The sequence below is a fragment of the Condylura cristata genome, unplaced genomic scaffold, assembly GCF_000260355.1.
Source record: "Condylura cristata isolate star-nosed mole 26May11 unplaced genomic scaffold, ConCri1.0 scaffold00012, whole genome shotgun sequence".
Classification (NCBI taxonomy): domain Eukaryota; kingdom Metazoa; phylum Chordata; class Mammalia; order Eulipotyphla; family Talpidae; genus Condylura; species Condylura cristata.
The window spans coordinates 14,509,003-14,522,038 of NW_004567113.1; positions in this window are offsets into that span (position 1 = coordinate 14,509,003).

Sequence of the window (13,036 nt, forward strand, 5' to 3'; positions counted from 1 at the left end):
CCTGCCAGTTACCACATAAGCGAGTTTATTATCCTCCAGTTGAGTCTCCAAATGAGATGGTAGCTCTGCCCAACACAAGGGGTGAAGTCTAGTGAGGCAAGAAGCTAGAGAAGCCAGAAATTCCCAAGTTCTTGACCCACAGAAAGTGTAAGACAAGAAATATTTGTGATTTTAAGCTACTAATTTGGGAAGGAAAAATAGATATGAAGTCTGGGGAAGCAAGAAAATAAAGAAAACAACTGGATCTTTGAGGAAAACTCAAAATTACGATAACATTGGAACCTAGGTCTATCTTTCTTGGTTGTCAACCTTGGTTACATGGCGGCCTGCAAGGTAAGCTGTCATCTTTTTCACATCCACCTGACTTACAACTTGTGACTCTGAAGGTCAATTTGTCTGGAACAGGAGGAGTCACAGGCCTGCTTTTGTCTTTTACCAATAAGGTGAGTCAGCAGATAAACATCATGCATGAGTTACAGCAGTACTTGGCTTTGTACTGACATCCAGAGTATAAAAATGAACACCACTCACTTCTGAATTTCAGATTTTATGCAAATTTCTCTTGGGATGAGGCCAAACTCATAACCATATAGAGAAAAGAATTCTGGGAAATAAATATCTGGCTTAATTACATTGACACATACAAAGTCATCAATTTTAAAATTAGTAAAGTATACAATATATAATTAATTTTATGGAACATATTTAGTTTGAATTTGTAAATAGTAAGATTTGTTTCTTCTCTTTCTACCTTGTCAAACTGTCCACATAGCACAAGCAACTCAATTAAAACCAGCAATGAAAATGAAAATCACCTGTCAAAGGTGACTTAGAGGCAAGCTCTGTATAATTAGTCAGGTGTGGACTGTTTCCAATACTGGAAGATATTTTGTTTGTTTAATTGTTGCTTACTAAATTTAAAATGCTATCATGAAAGTAACAAAATCAAATTTGATAAGTATAAGCTTCTTTAATAAAGAAAAAATAGACAAGCATTGACAGTAAAAATTAAGAGCAGAAAAAAACATGTAATATGTATTTAAGAAAAAAAAAAAGCACCTGTAATATATATCAGTCTGGAAAGAAGGTAGATCATTTGAGGACTATCCTTAAGGAAGATGGGAGAAAGCCAGATATTACTGTAGTGTATAACCTTGTTTGAGTTAATTATCCAATTCTGCTATCTAAAATTCAAAAAGATATTCAGATTGCTAAATGAATCATGCAAAACCTGGACAGTTTCCCTCTTCTAAAATATACTCCATTCGGTCAGTACCTCTTAAACAGTGTTCACTTTTGCATTTCAGAAGGAGAGTAAAAAATTAAAGTATATTTATAAATACTTAAGCAGTTTGACTCATTTGTCAAGACCAAAGAGAACAAAGAAAGACTAGTATTTTTTTTTAAATACTTATCTTTTTTCAGGGCTCATAAAGATTAAAGAAGTCTCTTATTTTAAGGGATAGTAAATGTGAATGAAAATATTTAATAGATGTCTTGATTCTTTTAACAATTATCTGTTGAGCATTATTCTAAGTGCTATTCTAAGTACTGAGTTATAGCAAAGGGACAAAATTCACAATCCAAAATAAAAAATATTTATTAGATGATTAAGTTAACAGTGATGAACTCCAGGTGGTGTGATTATATTGTACTCTAACTGCCAAGTTATATGAATCAGAGACATAGGCTCATAGCAGTAAGATTAATGAAAAAAAAAAAAAAGACCAATGAACATCAACTACAAATTTTGCTCTTGAATTTGCTTTCTAAATGGGTGACCTAACTTTTCAAGCAGTAAGTGCCTACTTACTTAAATCTTTGAATCAAATTTTTATAGCCTATCTTTGTTACTTACCTCAAAATTCTGCTGTTTTTTCCATGCACAGGGATGCATATTAATTACTACACTTGACAGTCACTGCTAATTTACTTGGTTAGATGTTTTTAGCTGTTTCGGGAAAGTTTTTACCTTAGTTGGAAGGCTAACGGGAAAAATATTAAAATTTCATCTAGTTTAAAGTTAATACAATCAAGTAGATTAAACAGTCCCTCTAGGATAGTTCTCAAATTTTGGAAAGTATCAACTTTTGATGGGGAATTTGATAAAAGTATAAGACCCCAACCAAATTTTCATCTGCAGCCTAATCCTCACAAAGTAGTTTTCTCCTTGGCTCCTAGTTACATCTTAAAGGCTATTTGGAGGAGTTAGAGGATTTAGAATTAAGAAACTTGAAACTTTAACCTGTTGGTTTCTCAAATGCCCTCTACCCCCTAACCCCCCACCACCTCACCCCACCCCAGGCGTGAGCAGAGTGGCCAGAAGTTGTGGGCTCTAGTCACAGGCTGGCACTATGGGAAACTGAGGGCTTAGTATGATAGCTAGGCTACGTAGATGCCTGCTAAGCCCAGCTAGGGGATGAACTGGCGCTTCTCTGGACCACCACTCCAGTTGTCAGCAGCCTCAGGGGCTGTGAGCTCAATGCCCACTCCGCAGCTCCCCACTTCTTGAGGCTGAGGGTGGGTCCACCCTTTGAAGTAGATGAGGGAGCCCTGGAAGCTCTGAGGGGGAGGGGATAGTGCCTCGTGGTTACCAAGCAGCTGCCACCAGGCACAGGTCATTCAGTTCAGCTTCAGGTCGGTCTTCTCCATGGTGGGCAGTGTTTCCCAGTTGCTGTGGCTCAGAGCTGAGAGGAAGCCCTGGGGGAGAGCTGGTGGGGAGAGGCAAGGCTCTGTTCCCAGTTCCTCAGTATCATTCCTGGAAGGACCTTGTCAGACTTTCCTACTGTTTCGGACCAACTCTATCTCATCTGTGGAGACTCCTAGCGCCAAGTCCTCGTCTATCTTCCAAGAGCAGTTGCTGCAGTGATGATGCCCATCTGCTGTGTCCGTGGAAGGAGACAGGGCTCAGGCTGCTGCTAGTGCTCCACCATATATCCAAATCCTCTGGTACGTTAAGGTATTTCCAAATGAATCTTTTTTTTTTTTTTTCTTTCACAAGTACCACAGGAGCTAGAATAACTTGAATCTGTTGATTTCTCAAATTTCTCTGATGAATTTGTTTACTTTTTAAAAATTGAAGCTGTACCTTAACATGGACCCTAAAAAATTTCATATAAGTATGTTAAATAGAAGAGTACATGAAACCAGTGTGTACACAGATATCAAATTTAATCTTTGTGAACCAATGAATTGTAGATAAATTATCCAGAAATGCCCAAATTTAGAGCAAATTCAGGCACTGTCATTGCCTTTAATTTTTTTTAAAGATTTATTTCTTATGCTTATAGAACTGGGGTACAGGCCAGAGATGTGTGGGTGACAAGATTCACCAGAGACAGAGTAGGGAGCATAACATGCAGATCTACGAAATACACAGCTGAAGGGAGCAGGGGCCAGGTCAGGAGAGGTCTGCTGTGCCATGTGGGTCACCTCCAGGGTGGGATCAAACTCGCGCTGCAGTGGCTTTGAAGAGCTTCATAATGTGGTGTTTTAACCCATTGCACCACTGGGGAGAGCCCTGTCTTTAAATGTTTTATATGGACTCATTAATAGCATACAACATTTTGCCTTTTACATCAAGTTCAATCTGGCATAGTTTTTTCCTGAAAATATTAGTGTTCTTCAGGGAATTCTAGGGAGAGAGAAAAATCTAGGTGTTAGATTATTTTTCTGCCTAAAGTGTATATTCTAAAGGAAAACTTACAGGGGTAGACAATATTATAAACTACTAACATCAAGAATACACCAGGAAGCTTTTGTCTTAACCTGCTGTTATCCTTTCTTGCAGGCTGCTCTTATGGTGCTCCATTTCTATATGGCCACATGGCTGGTTATTTTCCCTAATGTTTTAAAGGTCTCATTCATCTTTATTTTATTATTATTTTTTAAAGATTTATTTACTTATACATACAGAACTGGGGTGTAGGTCAGAGGTACAGGGTTGGTGAGAGGTTTCACCAGAGACAGAGTGGGGACCAGAACAGGCAGATCTACTAAAATACACTGCTGAGGGGAGCAGCAGGTGAGACAGGAGAGATCTGCTGCACTATGTGAGTCACCTCCCTGGCCAGGGATCGAACTTGTGCTGAAGTGGCTGTAGCTAGCTTCAGAATGCTGAGATTTAACTTGCAACATCAAGGAGGGCCCTTCAATCATTTTTAAACTAACTGATGGGAAGTTTAAGATAAAAGTGACCACAGTAACATTTACTATGAGTCTGAGCTGTCTAGAGGGACACACATTAGAGATATTAATATAAGTTTATAATGTGATATTTTCTCTATTTCCAATAAGAATTAATTTAATCTAACAATAGTGAGTCTTGGAGGTTCTGAGCAACTCATTTTTTTTTTTTATAAATGAAATGGAATAGTCTTGAGTTTTAAAAAGTAAGAATGTTCAGAATTATAAGTTATTACTATTCTACTTGACTTACTGTCAACCACATCTCACTTGTGTTTATATTTAATGAGTCAGGGAAATGCACACAATTGTTAAAAGTTGTAAATTCAGGACATATTCAAAATGTGGACAGAGATGGCAGTTGTAAAATTTGTCATGTCCTCTGTGAAAACTGACTTTATAATATGACAAAATGCTCTCCTGAATCTTATTTCTCAAAAAAGTATTAATTGAACATGCAGTCAAGAATTCTATTCTAGATCCACTTGGCATTTAATACTCTAGATTAAATGAAGAGGTAAATTTATTTCTTGAGTTTTTCCTATTTCAGTATAGCCACGTTCCCTCATTAGGAGATTCTAACAGCTCAAAATGATTTTTTGTGAAGAAATACCAGCCTTAGGATAGGGATGCACAGAATAGTCTTTCTCTCTAAAACGATCAAGATAAAGCAGAGAGAAGAGAGTATATATGAACATCTGAATGCAACCTCAAAATTCCATTGAAGAGACTGGCATGTGGATAGTTCATAACAAAGAGAAGATAAAACACTTTAACAACTAGTTTACTGACAGCCTAACAATTTTTTCAGCAAAGACATGGGTCATATTCTGGTCAATCTAAGGGTCACTGGCTATCATGGAAGCTAGGTTGCACTTAATACAAGCAGTCTTCTCTCTTCAAGCTAATAACTGGACTCCATCTAGTGGTCAGAATGACAAATTGGCTTCTTACCTGAAGAGATGCCCACTAAGGCTAAAAGTTCTTGAGGTCTGACCACTCTTAACTGTCAGAGGGTCCAGGTGACTAAAACAAATGACACCAAAATCTTGAGTCTTCAATCAGGTGTTCTGAGAACTCGTTTTGCATGTAGGAGCTGAAGGTCTGCAGGTTATGAAGTACTTCTGCGTCCTTTAAGCCAGCCACACTCTGATGGTATTCCTTGATGGGTAGTGGAAGGAGGACTGTGTCAGGAAAATTGTCTCTACTGCATGACCTTCAGAGGGTCTGTGGGGCTAAAGCTCTAGGTGATAGTTTTCTTATGGCTGAGGTGACAGGGTGAGACACAAAGTTTTCTGTTTATGAATTATCCACCAGAGCCAATTCTGGGTGCTAAGGGGTTAAAGGACTTTGATGTTCAAGAGAAGAGATAGAGATTAAATGAAAATTTTATTGCAGAGGGTGCTAGGATCCATACTGGAAAGCCACAGGAGAGTTTCATGTAGGAGTTTGAAGCTTAGATAACTACACATAGATGGTAGGAAGGGATAGATTAGATAGAACAGTGACTTGTGTCTATACCTGTGAGTACCTGTGACTCTATCCATGCCCGTATCTATTTTCCATATACATAGATGTATAAGTCTATACACATGTAAAGATATACATGCATACTTACACAATTTAAAAATATGGATGTTGACCCGGGCAAACGTAGAAAATAAACAATAGAAAAAATTCATTTTGTTAATGTATAGGGAATTCTAATAAATTAGTAATCAAAACACAAACTTTTTGATAACAAAAGGAGCAAAGATGCTCCAAATGTGGAACAACAGATATTAAAAGCTATATTAAAATTATATCTACTCTTCTCAACAATTAGATAAAAAGTGAACTTCTAAATAATAGCTACAATTGCTACTTCAATATTATTCAATTAAGGAACACTAGTTCTTAATATAAGTTTTCTTCTAAGAGCAGTAAAGTTTGACAGGATGAGTAAATCATGAGTAATGACTGAATGGGCCATTGGGAAAATGGGTAAAAATACTAATAATGGAAATGAATATTGCTAATCTATCTGAATAAAGCCTGGTAATAAGAATCAAATATTTAAGAAAGTGGACTCTCTAAAAGTTTTTTCTAAAGAAACTATTGTTAGACAACTACACAGAACTATATTTGTTATAATCTTCACTGTAGAAGCTTTTATAATAGCAAAAGAAGTAGTAAAATAAAAAACTAGCAACACTAAATAAGTTGCTTTTTTTGATGTGTTAGCAATTGCAAAATAGCTATATAATAAAGTATAACTGGTAATGAAATTTATGTAGGTATACATTTATAATGTAAAAATATGTGTTAAGGAGAAAACATACAAAAGAGTATATAAACTATGCTATAATTTTACTAAAGTAAGAAATTGTGTGTGACATAAATTAATATGGAAAATATTCCAAGAGACATAAATTAATATATTGCTGATAACTGGCTCTTGGTGATAAAATTATGGATACTTTTCACATTTTTTTCTTTACCTTTTGTTTTCTATATTTCCCCAAATTGTAAAAAATTACTTATCAGTTAAACCAATCAAACAATTTTATTGAAAATGGGAATAAAGCCCAGACAAATGAGGCAAATTTCCATGAAAATCTGTCACGTTTCACAATGTTTCCTAACCTGAAAGTATAATTTCCTGCTTCCATTTATTGTACTGCAGAGATAAATAAAGGGACTAGCAAAATAAATGTATCTTTCACAGACCATAAAAGTTGCATTTCACTGGTGAAAAATTCTTCTCATTCCCCTTAGACATTATATTAAGGCTCCATACAGAAGGAGGTAGAAAGGAAACTTGCAAAGACACAAAGATGGTCTCTGAAGGAGGTAGGCCAAAAGGCACAACCCCTTTGCCTATGGGCTGGGCCCTGGGGTCAGAACTGAGATGTCATGGAAAGGAGCTGGTGGGTGAGATCTGAGCCTAGACCAGGGGAGGGCAGGACAGCTGCGCCTCTCAGGCCCATGACATCTAGAGATGTCTCTCCCCTGTGGTTCAGTCCCAGTTGTCTCCTATCTGAGCAGGTATAGGTTCTCCTCAGCTTCTCTGAAGATAGTCTTCGTTATCCTTAATATTTTGTCAAACACTTTTGTTAAGAACATTTAAAAAAAAAAAAACTAAGGTATCAGCTACATTAATTTCAGGTGTATAACATAATGAAGTTATCTATTTTTGTATATATTGTATGTTGTTAGTATATATTGCAAAATGATCTCCATAGTAAGTCTAATTCTACCTGTTACCATACAGTTAAATGTTTATTTTTCTTAAGAACTTTTTTAAGACTTATTTATTTGTGCATACAGAATTGGGGTACAGGCCAGAGGTGCAGGGGCAGTGAGAGGATTCACAGACAGAGTGAGGAGCAGAACAAGCAGATCGATGAAGTACACTGCTGAGGGGAGCAGCCTGCGGGTCAGAAGTCTGCCACACCATGTGGGTCACCTCTGGGGCATGGCTGGGGATCGAACTCAACTCGCATTGAAGCAGCTGCAACTAGCTTGCAGTGCTGTGCTTTAACTTGTGCCACAGGGAGGGCTGAGATGAAAACTTTTAAAAGCTCCTGTCTTAGCAAGTTTTAATCATTCACTATTTGCTTAGTAACGCTAGTTACCATGCTGCACAACACATCCCAGGACTGTTTATTGTAAAATCTGCTGCTACCAAGGGTCACACACACTTAAGTTTGAACCCTGGTGTTACTATTTAGTGTTTATGTGATGTTTAGGCAAGGAACTGAACTTGCTAAAATTTAAGATTCCTCACAGATACAGCAGGAGTAAATACTATTATTGTGAAGGATGAGGTGTTATAAGTAAAATACCTACCACTAGGCTTGGCACATAGTGTTCCAATAACAAAAATTAGGGTTTTCCTGTATGTTTATATGGAGTAGGTGAACCTCCACTAGGCCTAAGTTAGGTGACCCTATAACTTATCAAATAAATAAAATCAATTTTGAGAGATAGAGGGGGAGCTTTAGTTACTCAGATGTAAAATGTAATGTGAGAACCCATCAGGCAGAAAAATTGAGATAAATGGTTATGTTACAGGGCAGCCCAGAATGAACTGGGCCACCTATTGGTGGGACCTCACCTGTGCACTTAAAATTCAGTTACACTGCAGGCACACACAAAAGGGTCAAAATGGATTTATTTACAAAAAGGGGAAAGGAACAGGAAACAACCCAGGGAAAGAGAGGATACAAAGTAACTGGAATACCTTACCGACACAGCTGACTGAAAACACCTAGTCCAGAGAGCCACTCCCCTAGCGAGAGAGCGAGCTGCAATGGCGCCCTATTTATCCCCCAATGTCCCAGAATTCCTGCTTAGCTCCGCCCTTGGGTCCTCGCAGTTCTCTCCCTGGTACTGCTGGGAGTTGTAGTTTCCAATCACTGGCGTAGGGGGTAGAAAGTCAGAGTAGGGGTGGAGTCCACAAGACTTTGCAGAGTTCGTTTAGGACATCCTTCCCCTTAACAGTTATTCTGGCTATACCTTTATTAATTGGATTTTCTTGAACTGGCCACCATTCACGACAGTTTGGTGCTTTATAATCACTACTGAAGCTGGATGACTTTTTATGGGATGGGGGTTTGGTGGGTCTGAGGATGCCCTGAACACATACCTGTGGTGCACTTGTGTCGCATTACTATTATTTGCTTACACATCAGTGTCCCCATGGTGTGACTTTACATCCCTGGTGTCTAGCATATTGTACATGCTCAATAAATGTTTATTGACTTTAGGACCAGATGCCCAAGAACTGTTAGTATCAGATGCCAAGAAATGGTTCCGGTCCTTTCTGGGTGGTTCCTGGCAATATGCCCAGCTTTCCAGCAGTTGGAAAATTGCACTCTGATGGCCAGTCTGAGGCAGATATGATCATCTCTGCGGCCTTTTGGGTCAAGGGTAGAGACCCTCTGACGGCTGTTCTCCATCAGTGTATTACGGGGACCTTCTGAGGGGACTTAGCAGCAACACCTGACCTTGGCGGCCTGTGTAGCCTCTGCTTTGCTTGCTGTTGAGTTCACCAGCTGAGCCGTTTGAGACCAAGTACCAATACCATCTTATTTTCACTTGTATACTTGGCTCTTATGAATTACCCAGTGCTCAGAGATCAACAAATAATTGTGGAAGGAATGCATAATATAGGGAAAAGGAAATAATTATAAGGAGTTAAAACACGAAATGGGGACATTATTATAATTTTGCTGATTAAATTTAAAAAATTAACTTATCTTTGGGCCTCATTTTTAATACCTCACTGTTTGGCCAGTTGTTATATAACAAACTGTTTTATTTATAGAATAAGTCTGTCAGTTTTAATAGTTACACAATTTCCTTTGGAGTCAGAAGAATCAGAGTTCAAATGAAATCTATGTACTTTCCATTGACAATTACAGCTTAAACATTTACTTAATATCTCTAAGTCTCAGGCTCTGCTATTGACAAGATTAAGCTAGCTGTTGTGAAAAGAAATTAGATTTTGTCTATTTTTTAATAAATGACAGATATTATCAGTATGATTATACATATCAAAGGTTACTTTAAAATTTTTACAACCTTTTTTCTATTAACTTCATAATACTTGAAAGTAAGAATATAGTTGATATTTTTATTATTGGAAAACCAAGATTTATTAGTTTGGATTATTGGAAATTGAGAATGATTTGATAGATACAATATATACCAAGCAATAGTAACAGAAGTTGTGTAGTATTTTATGGTGCACAACACCATAAAATTTAAATGCTGGGACAATCTATGGGCTGTTGGTAGGTTTCTGTGCATTACTGTGAATTACATTTATTCTCCACCATATTCTTGGGAGTTTCCATGAACTCTAAAAACCATGTGTAACTCATTTACCTGGCTGATTTAAGAGGAGTTTGATAGCTTCCAAACGTTTCCACTCTCTCTTTCCTAGCCAGAAAATCAGAATGCAGGTGCATCAGAGAGATTTGTTGAGTGGGGGAGGATAGATAGAAAAACATTTTTTTTTTCTGACTGACTGTGTGTGTCTGAACACACAGGCATCTGTCTGTCTATCTACACATGATACATGAGAAAGAGGAAATGGAATAGAACTCTTCTTGCATCTCTCTTTTCAGTAAGAGAAAGACTATGACCAAGAGAATAGAAGTTATTCTGAGTCATGCAAAAATTTCAAGTCAAATTCTAGAACTCCTTATTCTCTATATTTAGAAGAATATTATTTACTAAGCCTACCTAGTTTACTATGTAAATAAGCTCTCTTAATCACAGGTTATGTCCACATTAATATATTATCATATTCCTTTTTGATTACTGCTCACATTTTCCATTTCAAAAGTCCTGTTATTAAATCATGACTCAAAACTGGTTTGTAAGAAAGAATGAATAATTCAGTGCTTGTTTCTAATTCTCTACTTCTGTAGTTGAAATACTGAGAAAAATATCCTTGAACTACAAAGACATATTGAAAGCATAGATATAAGACATTTCACACATGCAGTTCCATCCTAAATCCAGAAACGTTAACATTTCCAGTTAGTTGACACAAATTTTTATACCTGGGATGTGAAAAAAGTTTTAAAAGGTTTTAAAGGGAAATCATCCTTTGGAAAACAGAACAAATATGGTCTCTAGGTTATAGATATTGGAGATTTTGCCTCTAAAACTGAAGCTTCTGTATGTAAACAGCCAGCCTCACATAGCAAAGTAACTAGGGAGTTGACATGGATGGCATCCAGTTTATACCCACAACTTTCTTATTCTAGAAAATAGCTACCATTCTGACGTTATTACTTCTAAGTATTTAATATTTATTTTGATAGCACTACTAAGAAACTTGGGGGAACATTTGCCTGCTTAAATAAGCATGACATTTTAATAATGTGGTAATGTTTAAATAACATTTTACATGGTTGAGTTGCTGTCCTCTTGTTATTCACATGTAGAAAACTTATTGAACAGATTTATCACCAAAACAGAATTAAAATAACATTGGAAAAACAAGGCAAAATGATTTAATATTATTTAATTGCAATCTATAGATTAGCCAATCATCCACCATTTATCAATGCGGTACATATTCCAATGTAAAGAAAGGACAACAAAAGACCAGTTTCTTCAAAAGTGGACAGAATGAATTAGGAATAACTGTAGGAAGATTTAATGTTTTCATCCTAAATTGTTTAGAGTAACAGAAAGCCTTGCTGAGAGTTTTCTGAGGCTGGTAATATAATGCCGGGAAGAGTAGCACAGCTGCACTTGAATGGTAATTAACATTTGTATTATAAATAGCTGTTGAGTAGATTCTGGACCCAGTGCCAGAAGAAATGACCTGAGGCAGCTTTTATGTCAGAGAGCGATTAGCATATAATTGAAAAGAAGGATGGATTATATATTACAAGCTGTAATAGTTTTTTAATTTTAATCCACCATGCATCATATAACTTTTATGGCTTTTCAGAGCCTGCCTATTGGAGGAAGAGCTCCCTATTTGATAGTAAAACTTGTTTAGATGAGGGGCATAAGGTAGACAATATATTTTCCTGAAGAATCAAAGTGAAACTGCTTCCAGTTTACCCCTTAGATCATGCTATCTAAGAGAATGTTTTGTGATGCAAATATTCTCTATCTTTGCTGTCCAAACAGGTAACCAGTGGCTACCTGTGCTACTGAGCACCTAATTTGTGGTTTGTTGGCCTGAAGAGCTGAATTTTAAATGATCAGTTTCAAATCAAAGAGTGGCAAATGACTGGTGGCTGCTTAGATTCAAATTCTCCGAACTCTTATCTGCTGAGGGGAGTTTTCTCAACAGATTAGTGTTTTAGACGCTAATGCTTTAAAACTTAGGTCAAAACTGAAATTTAAACCTCTTTTCATTCAATATACTAAAAAAGTTCATATTGAGAGGTTTTCCATTTTTAGCAGTGTTGTTTATGTTGATTAATGTATAAATTACTATTTAGGATCTCTTTATTTGGTAGTCATAGTAACACTTCAAATTCCTAGTATTTCAAAATAGACATTTTTCTTTTTGAGTAAGAGGCATACAATCAAATAATTATTTTTCATTAGTACTTATGTCATTTTCCTATAGATCACTTAAACTTAAAAGAAAATCTTTTCAGTAATTAAATGTGCATTGTATGGTTACAACCATTCCATATCTCACTTATTTTTTCCCTTTCTGTTCTAATTCAGATTTGAAAACCATTTTTGCATGTCCCTGATAACCTCTCTAGAGGCTATTGAACTCCTCAGCAGTTCAGATTTTATTCCATAACATACCAAGAAACTGAGAAAGAATAATAACAAAGTCTAAGATTCTGTAAGAATTACATTTATATAAATAGAAGTTCCAGGCTGCAGCAGGTTAAAACGCAGCACTGCAAGCTGGCTGCAGTCACTCAGTGCAAGTTCGATTCCGGTCCCTGAAGTGACCCACATGGTGCAGCAGACCTCTCCTGTCTCGCCCGCTGCTCCCCTCAGCAGTGTACTTCATCAGTTGACCTGTTTTGCCCCCCCCCCACTCTGTCTCTGGTGAATCCTCTCACTGCCCTTGCACCTCTGGCCTGTACCCCAGCTCTGAATGCATAAATAAATAAATCTTTAAAAACACACACACACACACAAATAGAAGTTCCATAGATCCAGTTATCCCACATTTGGATATTTACCCCTGAAGTTAAAAACAAAAACAACATTAATTTGAAGAGATATTATTTATAATAGATAGAGTTAAGTACCCATCAATAGATGGATAAAGAACTGTGATATATATATATATATATATATATATGGATTAGCTACTCAACTATTAAAATTAAAAAAAAGAAAGAAAAAATAATAACCTCCC